Source organism: Nymphaea colorata, chromosome 7 (genome assembly GCF_008831285.2).
Source record: "Nymphaea colorata isolate Beijing-Zhang1983 chromosome 7, ASM883128v2, whole genome shotgun sequence".
In the NCBI taxonomy this organism is placed as follows: domain Eukaryota; kingdom Viridiplantae; phylum Streptophyta; class Magnoliopsida; order Nymphaeales; family Nymphaeaceae; genus Nymphaea; species Nymphaea colorata.
In genome coordinates, this window is record NC_045144.1 from 20,101,868 (window position 1) to 20,115,000 (window position 13,133).

The window sequence follows — 13,133 nt, forward strand, 5'->3', positions numbered from 1 at the left end:
GATTGTTTTGGGTTCTGCCCTAAGTTGTCGTGGTAGAACGGTAACCTGTAATGGGAGCCAGTGTTCCATTTCATTTTGTGCATTTGTAAAGTTTGCAAGTGTTGATCATTATCCTATTCACAGATTATTAGAATACTGAGGTGAGAAATCTTTCTATTAATCAGATTCCATCTTCTTGAACTGAACCAAACAAACATGGGTTTGAACTGGGCTCTGACAGCCTTGGCCTTTGTCTTATTTGAACTTGCAAGATTGTATATTATTTTCCTATTCTGTATTGAATACGCTTATATATATATATGTGTGTGTGTAAAATATACAGTAGGATACTAATATACAAACAGTTTCTAATATTGTGTACTGTATTGAGATTTCTTCCAGCAACATTTACTGATTGGTATAAATCATCGTCACAGAAAACGTTTTGGTGTTTTAAACGGTAAGGCTTTTCCTTAGTAGAACGCGGCCAAGTTGAGAAAAATGGAAGAAACAGTAAATTTAAAAAAATAAAAAACTTTAAAATTAAGGAAAAATAAAATAAGTGAGCTAATACCACAAACATCAAAATATAAGTAACTAATTAAGGGAGCTGAGAATACATCTAGTAGGCAACTAAAGCCTAATAGAAGTAATAAGGCATGCAAAAGGTCAAGCTGTTATGATATGGATGAAGCACAAACAATGGCAGGGGAATCATTCTACTGGTAGAGATCAAAATAGACTTAGTAATTAAAGAGATAAGGAATGTAAACAGATCTTAATAAGCAAGTAAACATTTCGTGTAAAGGCGGAGAATTCTGACATAACTTAATAAATATCTATACGCCTCACTAGTCGAATTAAGTTCTTACCTATTGAAGATGCCACATGGATGTTGGTTTTTTTGGCCAAACCACATATCATGTATTTCCCTTTGTATTTTTTTTTTCTCAGTTTCTCTCTCTCTCTCTTCTTCAATGGTTTTTCAGTTTGGCACACCAGCTCAAGACAAGACATTATGACTGATGCCATTGCTAGCCATCAAAAACTTTGATTAGATAGGCAAGAGGCCTACATCTACCCCATGAAATCTCTTTACTTTTATATTGACACTCTTAGTCACACTTAAAGAGGTTTATGTTGATACTCTTAGTCACAGGTGGGCAGGATTATGAAATGTAGTAGCCATCACACTTTAACTACCCTAGCAAGTTTGGGCAGACCATAAATGGAGTACGCTTCTCATTTTCACCAACCCTAGTGCCTATGGATGGTTACTTACGAGCATACTCCTCCTATGCATGCATATATAGATATGTGTAATGACCAAACTACCTTGGATAAAATAAAAATGTGATATTTTTTTTTAAAAAAATAGCCCTCCTTTGTTTGTTCCTGTACATATATGCATGATTAAATTAATTTGGCCTGGGGTTCAATAGCCATTGAATTGGGTAAAACTTCAGTCGTCCGATATTGTGGAAGTTACATCCATCAAAGCAACTCCATTGCTTGAAGGCAAGGGAAGCATATAAAAATTGAACAAGAAGAAGAAGAGAAAGAAGAAATCTAGAAGCGAAGAGAGAAATCAAAGGCTTGAAAAGATTATTGAAGAAATGATGAGGTATTTATAGAGAAAGAAGACACAAGGGCATTGTGATATTTTTTTAAAATTGAAATTTGCCATTAATTAGTCATTATTTGCTTAAAAACAAAGAGGAACAAATTTGTCTAAAAATATGTGAATATGAGGGTTGACCGTGCGAGGGGCAGCTTGCCCACCCAAGGCTCGGGCAGCCTAAGCCTGGCCCGCTGCATGTCTGCAAGGCCTAGACAGGCCGAGCTGGCCAGCCACAGGCCTATTCTGGCCAGTGATGGTCGGCCGTAGGACCAGCCTGGTCGTGCAGGCCACGCCTGAGAAGTGCCAGGTGCACCAAGGCACGAAGGCCAAGCTTTCCCCGGCCTGAATTGGCAAGACTGACTTGGTCAGCCTGCCACGTTAGCTGCAGGCCCCACAAAGGGTATTGTTGTATTTTTGTGAAAATATAATGTTATTTTTCTAAAATGAAAGGATATTTCGAGAAAACGAAGGGCATTTTGAGATATTTCCATAAAATAAGGTTATTTCGAAAATCTTGAATTAAAAATGATTGGTATTTGGAAAATGAACCTAACGTCTCGATACTTGGACTTTGGAATGATATGTGACTTGTATGTTTGGAGCTGGATCAAAAGCTTAGAATTGATCAAAAATAATATATTTAGATTTGGATCTCGAATTTTGATCTAAAATTCATAATTGGTTTTGATTCACAAATTTAGAAATAGACTAAGGTAAAAACATGGAATTGGATCTAAATTTGTTTTAGATCAAGAATTTGTAACAAATAGAGGATATGACCCTAAACTTTGGATCTTGGGTCTGGATTGATAGAAAGGCACAAATAGGGATCAAATGAGTCCAAAATTGATATTTGAATAATGGTCTAGATCTAAAGTTTCATTGTAGATCCAGTTTTAGAATTTAGATTTGGATATATATCCATTTTGTATGTGGTTTTAATCTAGGGTTCTATTTTGGATCCGGGGCTAGTATTTGGATCTAGATTTGGTTTTATGGCTCTATTTTGGATTTAGGCTGGGTTTTGGATCTAGATTTGGATCTTGGCATTTGTTTTAGGCTTTTGTATGTGGTTTTGAATTAGATCCCAGCTTGAATTACAGAATAAGTCTAAATTGAGATTAGGCATTGTGTCCAAAGTCTAAAATTAGATCCAAACAAGACTCACATATTGTTGATAGTCAAATAAAAGAAAATTTTGTCCACAATTAAAGAAATTGAAGTGTTGGACGCCAAAAAAATCCTTGAAAGTTGTCCGTACAATTATCACAAAAATGTTTGAAAATTGCTAAACATAAAATTTTTTAAAATTTGGGATGATTACAAAACAAAAATTCAAAAAAGCAAAACAAAAAGCAAAAACAAAAAGAAAGGGGCCAGGGGAGCAGCCCCTGTGTTCCCTACCCAACCAGCACCGACGGATCGCCTTTGGCTGCCAAATCGCATGGCTGAATGCAGATAGACATTGGATATAAGGTATTTAAAACTAATTATGATCCAAATCTGAATCTGATAGGAAGCTTAAATTGAATCTGATCAGATATCGTTCTTTGAATTTCTTAGTTAAATATCAAAGTTTTTATTTTTTTCTTGTCTGATTTCTTTGGAAAAGTTTCTGTCGCAGATCCGTATGCAGTAAAGCAAGTGGCCCCGCTGATGCTACAGAATGACTGTGACGTTGATTGGAGACAGAATCGGAGAGGAGTGGATATCAGCATTTAAAAGATTTGCCTTTTATAGTTTTTCAGTTTTTTTTTTTTTTTTTTCATGTTTATCTTTCTAGTCCTTTGCTGTGAACATGGTGCACCAATACTGTGGGCTGAACTCGGTGTCTGCAATGAAACAACCTCCCTTTTCCCTTTTTCTCTCTCTCTCTCTCTCCTCTTATCTCCAAGGCTAGCCGCCAGAAGCGACCAGCTATCATCACCGGTCCTTCCCATTATTTTCACTTTGTTATATATAAAATGTGAGCCCTTTCTCTATAGTGGTTGGTCACTGTAGAGAAAGAGGAAGAGAAGAGAGAGGTGTGTGAGCCTTTAGAAGGGAAAGACAAAAGCGCCAGGAAAAGGCCAATGATGGTGGGGGTCTTCCCAGTGGTGGAGAGAGAGAGGGAGGAGAAAAAGACAGATGCTGGCAATAAGATACCCCAAAGTGTAAACAATCATAGTATGTCAATGCAACCTTACATAATGTAATATGGATTTAAGATCCAAATCTACTGAAGATCTCACAATTCACATCTTCTAATGCACAACCTTTCCTCGGCCATGTTCATAGCAACGATTTTTAGCGATTTTAGGGGCAGATTTTTTACTTGTTGTTTTTATTTTTTATTTTTAGTTTTTATCAAAGAGGAGATTAGAAATGGACATTAATGTTTGAGAACCTTTCTCACTTTGAAAACGCTACACTGCCATTTTTTGTGAGAATAAAAATATGTTGGTTTTGCAGCTCGTCAAATATACAGTACTTTGTGTTAAATAGTATCTTTTCACGTGGTCGTATTCAAATAGCGTTCAAGTAAGTGTCTCATTAAAGTGTGTAGGTTAAAGGGATGCAGGCTTGACCAGCGACGGCGGGCTGTGTTGCATCTTTCTTAGTTGTCTAGTTCAAGACGCAAGCTTCATCTTCATCTATGATGTACATGGTCCACCCTCATTCATTCTCTCTCACTCTCTAAAAAGGTAAATCTCTTAGTAAGTCTCAGTCTCAGGCCTATATAAATAGATGATGGATGAGGTTTCATTCTGCAGTGCACTCGTCCAGTCTTCCTCCACCAGTTGCAGTTGCTGTTCACAATGAAGCGAGTTTCCCTTTCAATCCTCTTTCTCGCCCTTCTCTTGCTATCCTCTGTGGCTGTTGGGCGTCAATTGGTTGAAGATTCCCGTATGTTTTCTTTTTCCCATCTAGTCGTTCTTCCTTTAGAAGTTGTTTGGCATTTATTTGGGGAATATTCATGGTGAGAGCAGGGGATCATGTCACTGTGTTGCTCTTGATGTCAAATAGGCAACTGCACGAAAGAGTTGCTTGATGAAACGCCAACGGGATTGACCGATCTGCGGTTGTCTAATTATATTAGTTGTTTTCGATAGTTGAGTGGTCTCATCTTTACTGCCTCCCCATATCTCTCTTTCGAACACTAAAAGCTCACACACTTTAACATGCTCAAAGACATATTATGAACAACATGCTCAACCAATTTCTCAACCAATTGCAGTTGCAGTGTCTTTCTCAACCAATTGCAGTTGCTATTTACAATGAAGCGAGTTTCCCTTTTAATCCTCTTTCTTGCCCTTCTCTTGCTGTCCTCTATGGCTTTTGCACCTATGCTGATCTCTAGTCCTCCTTTGCTTCTTTTTCCTTTCAAAAATTTTAGCCCAGAGTAGATCATGTCACCCTCTTGCAAGGCAGTTGTGGGCAATTGCCTCCTAACTGAAAACTTTACATTTTATGCCTATTGCCTCTATCGTGTTGGTGACACTCTTGATGTCAAACACGCAGCTCACTCCATGTTGCTTGATATATAACACAGAGAATGATTTGCATTAATTTGTGGTTGTTTCCACTCCTCTTCGATTCCCTGAGCCATATAGTTGGTTGCTACCATGACGCGAGCTTCCTTTCCGTCTTGTTTGTAGCCCTTCTCTTACTTGTGCAGGTGGCTTTTGCAAGTGAAATGGCTGAAAATCAGAGTACGTTTCGTCCTACCCCAGACTTCCTTATCCTTTTCCCAGAAACCAAACGTAGATCGATTGAGTGACCCCCTTATAGGAGATGCTCTTCATGTCAAACAGGTTCTTTGAATCCCTGTAAGTTCAATCTGACTTTTGTGGTGCGATGTTATTATGTGGTGGTTGTCATGTTTATAATGAACACCGCCTGCGCACTCATGTATGTCGCTGTGTTAAGATCATGCCCACTGTTGTATGCTTATTGTAAGCCCCGGGAACCTCCTTGTTTCCTCTCTGTGAATTTAAACCCTCGGTAGAAAACCAGAGAATGGGAGGTTCGCCATCCGCCTCCCTTCGTTCCAATCGCTTGCTGCTTCTGGGAACTGAGGCATCAGATTTTTGTCTGCTGATTTGTCGATGCACAATGGTCGCCGGTTACCGAAAACGACCACTGCAGTGCTCGCAGAGAAAGAGGAGAAACGTCAAAAAGAAAGGAAAGATTAAGCGACGAATATTTTTCCTCTTTTTTTTTTTTCGTTGGACCTCATAAAGTCCCCTGTTTTTTAAACCTCGACCCCTCTGTCTCTACCGACGAGCAGCAGACGCCCGACGGACTGGAACCCAGTCGTCTTCCTCGTGCCAGAAGCTGAGACGTCCTCATGCTGGTAGCAGAGAGGCGACTTGGGTAAAGGAAGAAGACGGCGTTTGAAGCCCTGCAGACGAACTCCTGTCGTTCCTCTGGGTCTGCCGACATAAAAGGAGCGAGAGTAGAGAAGGAGGCGACTTCCTCCTGTCCCTCCTCTGGGTCTGCCGGGACAGAAAGAGCGAGAGCAGATAAGGACAGGAAGGCGGCTGGAAGCGTCGGTCGGCCGGTAGAAGCGGCAGTAGGAAACCCTAGCGCAGAACCTCGAGCGAGGAGAGAAAAGCTCTCCCGAGGAGAGAGAAAATGGGGCGCAAAAATGAAGTTTTCACGGGTCGAAATCTATTTATACTGAATATTTGAAAATTACAAATTTAGTCCATCAATTTTGCATAATTTTTAAAAATGCTGTCATATTTTGTAAATATATTGTCGTGACGTTTTTGCTGAAAACTTTTCAAAAAGAGGCTTTCGAATGTTAATTTCAGCAAAACCGAGAATTTTATACAAAATTGCGTGGTGATACCCTCAGATTTATTATAAATTGCAGAAAGTGGGTTCCACGAAAACCTTTTGCAATTTCTGCAGAAAACCAAGGTTTTATGTACAATTACGTACTGGTACCTTTAGGCTTATTGACTTGCCGAAAGAAGGTTCTGAAAATATATTTGAAAAGCAAAGGGAAATTCAAGTTCTAAGTTTAAGTTTAAATTTGAGATTTATGTGCATGCTTTATATTATTATTACGGATCTCCTTATATGATATCCTCATATTGTTCTCCTTTTATTATTTTTTACAATTAATGACTTCAAGAGTAGGAGCCTCAAAACTGGGCAAGACCGAAAGACTAAATGGTTAACATATATGTATGTTTATGCAATTTTATTATAAAGACTAAATGGTTAACATATATGTATGTTTATGCAATTTTATTATTTAGTGTGTGCATAACTCAATGACGATACAAATCTTGTGTTTGTGAAGCTAACTAAAATCTTACTTGGATATGAATACTATGTTGAAACACACTTATATTGTATTTGAATTTGGATCCTCTTTCTTTGTTTAAATATATATTGATTCTATTGTTGATATCATTGTGGTTGGATCCACATTGGAATGATATGAATTTTACTTAAAGATCCATATTTATATTCATTGAGATCATGACATATTCATATCTTAATTGGTTTGTACATTGTTAAAATCCATATCCTACTTATATTCAAAGATACACTATTATGCATACCTTGTGGATAATTCATCGTCAGTTTGGTTTCATGGTGATTTTAGTTTTGACCAAAATTTTGTTTTATATATTTGTTTGGCTGTTGAATTTGGATCTCACTGTAAACGTTGCAATTTTTTTTGGAGCATGATTCGATTTGACTCGGTTACATCTTTTGGTCAAAATCAAGATCTTGTTTATATTAAATCTAAACAAATTATGATATGCATTGATTTTTAAATCTAATGATTTTATGAGTTGTACAATTTCTAAGTGAGTAGCACTAGAGTGCTAAAAGACGAATTTCTTTTGCTCCTTATGAAAGAATATTCTTGTGATAAATATTACATTATTGTATGTTTATCATAGTTAAATTGAATGATTATATTATTGTATGTTGGTATGCTAAGAGGTGTAAATCAACACTCTTAGACATGGTGAGATCATATAGCATTGTGCTCGGTTCATGATATATTTGGATCCAAGTTAACTTGTTTGGATCATTGATTCCAAACACTTGTACTTTCATCGAATCCAAGATATCATCTTATTTGCATTTTTGCTTGCAGTTGTAAGGTAACACTCTTAAGCATGATGGAAGTCGTATTAATGAAATTTATTATTGGAAGATTTGTTGTACTAAAAGTTCTAGTATATGAAATTTTATTTGCTCTTATTTGAAATGACTACAGGTGTGAATTAAGATTTACGTCACATTAAAAGTAATTAAAGGAAAAATCTTTGGTGTTGACTTAAGAGAACTAGATTGTCTTTTGGGATTAGATATTTGTTATCTTTTCCTATTGTTATGGTTGGATCTATGTTGATAAGATCTGAATTTCTATATTTGAATTGATGAAATTCACATTACATAAAGTTTAGTTTCAGATCTAAACGGACTTGTTTGGATATGTGAGAAAAATTTATATCATGTTTGTTTTGGTTCCAATAAATATTATCATGTTTGGTTTTGAATCTAATCATATTGTAATATTTGTTGTCATGCTGGATCTAAAGATCATTCTAGAGAACTATTGAATAAAGTCTGATTTGATTCTCTTTCCTAGGCTTTGGTTCTAATAAATGTTATCATGTTTGCCTTTGGATCTGATCATTTTGTAATATTTGTTGTCATGCTAGATCCAAAGATCATTCTAGAGAACTATTAAATAAAACTTGATTTGCTTCTCTTTTTTAGGCTTTTATTCCAATAAATGTTATGATGTTTGCTTCTGGATCTGATCATATTGTAATATTTGTTGTCATGTTGGATCCAAAGATCATTATAGAAAACTATTGAATAAAGTTTGATTTGCTTCTCTTTCTTAGGAAAACCAATTTGATTTAATGCATGCTCATGAAATGTAGTATGACACTGTTGAACTAATATTCATATTGGCAAGAAGGCATTTACTTGAAGTTTTATAGCACTAAAGTGCTAGTACATGATAACTTGAATTTTTGAGAAGAAAGATAGGCTAATGATTGTTGAATCATATTATATAATATTTCAATGAGAATCATGTGTTTTAAAATCATATTAGTTGTATTGTGGATATTACTAGTTTAGATTTATGCTAATATAATCTGAATCTTTATATTCATATAGCGTTTGGAATTGGATCTATTTATTACTTGAGATCCACCTTAGATACAGCTTTGATTCAGATTTGAATATATAAATTTGGATATATGGTTAAACATCCTTATCTTCTTTATATTAGATCCAAGCATATCATGTTATTTGTTCATTTGTATATGAAACTATGTCAACATACTATGAAGCAAGTTTCTATTTGAGAATGAATTTGATTTTAATATTTGTCATGAGGTGTAAAATAATACTCATGAACATAATAAGATCCACAGTAACTAGATCCATATTGATATCTTTGGATATCTATAATGCATGTTAAATGCATATCTAAAAATAAAACAATATGTTTGTAAATACATATGCATTGGATACCCAAATAAAGTAGGTTGTATGATGTTTTTTTTTTTTTGTTGCACGAGATGAAACTATTTCAATAGTACAAATATAATTATTCATTTGATGATCAAGTTTGATCAATTAAATATGTTAATAAGTAATCAAGTATTGAACCGACTAAGAATCAGTTTGATAATAAACCGACTGAGGCTTATTAGTGATCTCAAAGATCATCTTGTGGCGATACTTGAATTGTTGTTTTGTGCATTTGGTAGTAAAACTATGTGTTGAACTTTATGAAATACTTGTCAAATCTGACATGACAATAAGTGATTTATTTGCTTGTTAAGATATAAATATTTAGTTATGAAAATTATGATATAAATGATGAGTTAAATGAAATTCTTTGCATGAAATGATATATTGATGAAAACTATACAAGATGAAAAGTGCTTGTATTATAGACTATCAGTTAATTGCTCATTCTTTTAAATAGTCATAATAAAGGTTAGGTGTTGCTAATCAAGTTGATGACTATATAAATACTTGAAAAGTGGGAACACACTTGAATATACTTATACTATATTGGAAAACTAATGTTTTGTCATATGATAATGTATTGTATGAATGCTTTGAAACTCCTGTTGTTAAAGAAGTTAAGCAATTGTGGAAAACAATAAAAAGAAAATACATAATTTGTTTTCTATATATATGAGTTTGTGTGTTCGACCTGGTATAGGCTTCTAATTTGGTTTGTTAGTATACATTAAGAAAGTTCATGTTGACCTTGTTTTATGACAGTTAAATGTTTTCAGATATATGAATGAAACAAAAGATATATTCATATAGTTATTAGCTTTCGTAATGATTTATGTGTCAAGCATATAACCCGTATGGGATTCAAAACATCCTGGTTTGCCTCTTTGTGGTTGAAAAGTATCTAGGCTAACTTGATTATTGAACAAGAAGAGAATATCCATTGCTAGCATTGTTATCTAGAGAATTATTGATGAATTTATGCAAAGCTTGTGGTCCACATGGGACTAAGTATTTTTTGTAGTATGTTACGATGGAAATACTTGTGCATGAAGAAAACCTCGTAACTAATGTAAAATATATTGAATACTTGAAAGGTTGCAAATAAAAACCATTGAATAGAAAACTTCGCTACAAACCTTAAACAAAATTCAAGTTACGATGAACAAACCATTATAAAAAGCAACATAACTAAAATTAAAGAAACCCACAAACAGTGGAAACAATCTGACGGTATCATGGCCAAGTGGAAGATGTTGGATAACAGCCTTGAACCTTATATTTACATCTTGTAATTGCAAGAGGGCTCACTTGCAGTTATGAGATTAAATATGAAAACTAACCAAATTTCTCAAGTCATAACCATTGCTGAGCATCGAGAAACCCTAAGAGGCGGTCTATAAAAGCTCAGCTAATCTCATACTTAGGGTTGATCTTGGGAGATTACCCAAGCCGGCGCGCCTCGTAGAAACAAACCCGTGAATAACCTATGGTTTTGTTCCTTTTTTCTTTCACTTCTTCCAACACTTGGTGTGATGTTGCTGCTGCCTCTTCACGCACAAAGGAGACGCCGCTGGTGAGGAGACTCTAAGCCTATCACAGATAGGATAACATTCCGCTGCATTTTTCCCAACAATTATATATATTCTGCTGCATTTTTCCCAACAATTATATATGTGACTAAGATTGGAACTTTAAGGATTGAGCTTTGAAGATCATTCTAAGTGCTCTTCATTGGGAAAGGTGAAAACATTTCCTAAAATAACTTTTCTACACTATCCTGAAAGAACTTTTTAGGAATGAAAGGATGGTTGTTCCTATTTACTTTTAGTAATAACAGTCTCACAGCCTGCAATTTTCGCAATGCTTTCTAGCCGTTCTTAAAAGTATATTTTTTTATTTTGACATAAGTTGGGTCTGAACACAAATCTCTTAGGTATATGTATAACTGGTGCATGTGCCTTGGATTAGATATTCTCTAGAACTAATTAAATTTACAGCAATGACCAAAAGTACTGCAATCTAATCCCTTTTTAATATTTCTTTTTCAGTTGTTTTACTCAATATATATGACCTTTGAATTTATATATGTGGGCTGTCACTTGTGACATCCAAAAACCACATGTTACTTGGCCGAATGCAATGTGCTTTCCCTAATTATCATTAATATAGATGCAGATAAGTACAAAGGCTTTTGCAGTCTCTGCATTCGTCATGGCGTGTGCTGCGCAGACTATTGCTGCCCCACTAAATGCTGCTCGAAGGAGGAGTACGATGAGTTCCTGAAAGGGACGAGTGTCCCTCAGAACTGAGGAGGCTTCCTGGTTCGCCGGTGTTGACGCATGTTGATGATAATGGTAGCAGCGAAGGTGCTTGTCAATAATAAAGTAAGCGTGCAAGCTTATTGTCCGCTAGCAATCGAGCATGCATGCAGGGTATGTGTGTCCTGGTTCTTGTTGATTTTACAAGAACCTTATGTGTACGCTTTATGTCGCGTGGAATGAAATAAATTAGTTAAGCTCTGCCTAATCACTACACTACAGAAAGAAGCATGTTTTTTGCAACATCCAAGATCCTGCCATGCAAAGCCAAAAATCCGTTGCTGCAAGTTTGTAGCATAATTACTTCAAATTCTTACTTGATCGTAAGATTAAAAACCATTAATTACTGTTGTTTCGGCGGCAGATGAAAAACTTTAGCTACTGTTTTTACCTTTTAGCAACAGTTATTCTGCCTGTGTGAGTACCGTGTATATATATATATATATATATATATATATATATATATATATATATATATATATATATATATATATATATATATATGTGGGTAAAAACCAAACCCTTTAATTTGTTATTAAAAAATTTAAATAAAATATAAACATCCTAATATATATATATATATAAACTATTTTGATCATAACAAAGCTGTTTTATGAAATATGTTGATTTTTTATTATATGCTATGAGAGACGTTTATTTTTTTCTTTTTATAAAAACACTATTAAAATCTAAAAAATGATCAGCTGAATATGAACTTTCAGAAAGAAAGAGAGATTTCACAAAAAAGATATTGTGATCAGGAATATATATATATATATATATATATATATATATATATATATATAGAGAGAGAGAGAGAGAGAGAGAGAGAGAGAGAGAGAGAGAGAGAGAATGAATTCCCCAAAAAAATTGGGAACACAAAAAGAAAAAAGAATTCACAAACCAGAGAGAGAGTTTTTACAAAAGTACCACCTTAATGATGTAAAACGGCCGTCAACTTTGAGAAAACTAAATGACTAGTTTGACAAATAATTAATTTAAGAATAGTGGAGTAAATATATAATTTTAATTTGAACGAAAATTCACAAAGCAAGTTAGGATCCCTGTTGATCTTCCGCCCACTGAAGTTAGCCATGAATGGCCTTCACAATATGAGGTGGGCATGTTTTTGAAACTAGAATTGTGTAATCAAACAAATATTTGATTTCAAAATCTTCGACTCATTCTTAAATCAAAATTCTGAAATTACCATTTTGTTCTAACCGTGGAAATTGCGATTTTCAGAATTCCATAATTTTTTCATCTCTGCTTGAGGCACATGTTGTCACCATAGTTTTAATTCATCACTTTTTAAATTTTAATTAAAACTGAAATTTTTAAATTCTAATTTGAGGTGAAATTTTGTCTTTAAAATTTTATTTATACAGTCAAAATTTGCGACAGTCAGACGATCCTGATTGTATAATTCTTTCATTATAATAAAGGAAAGAGTTGTCGATTGAAGCATAGACCGGCGTTTTTAGCCCTCCCTCCCTTTTAGTTTTTAACGTTGGTGAGGGCCCATAAATTTATTAAATTTCATTAGAGCATTGCCTGGACATCCGGTCGGCTTGGCCGAGTTAAATTAAAAATATATATATTTAATATAATATATATATATATATAATTAATCATAATAAAATATTATAATTATATATAAAAAATAATAAAATATATATTAAAAATTTTATCTGATTGAACTG

General features: G+C 34.6%; 1 long non-coding RNA gene across 1 annotated transcript; it reads left to right on the top strand.

Annotated features, from left to right (window-relative positions):
- Positions 1-4,170: 4,170 nt before the first annotated feature.
- LOC116257554 (uncharacterized) lies at positions 4,171-11,627 on the top strand. The gene is made up of 3 exons (XR_004173425.2): positions 4,171-4,284; positions 4,354-4,486; positions 11,282-11,627. It is a non-coding gene; the product is annotated as an uncharacterized LOC116257554 (long non-coding RNA).
- Positions 11,628-13,133: the final 1,506 nt, after the last annotated feature.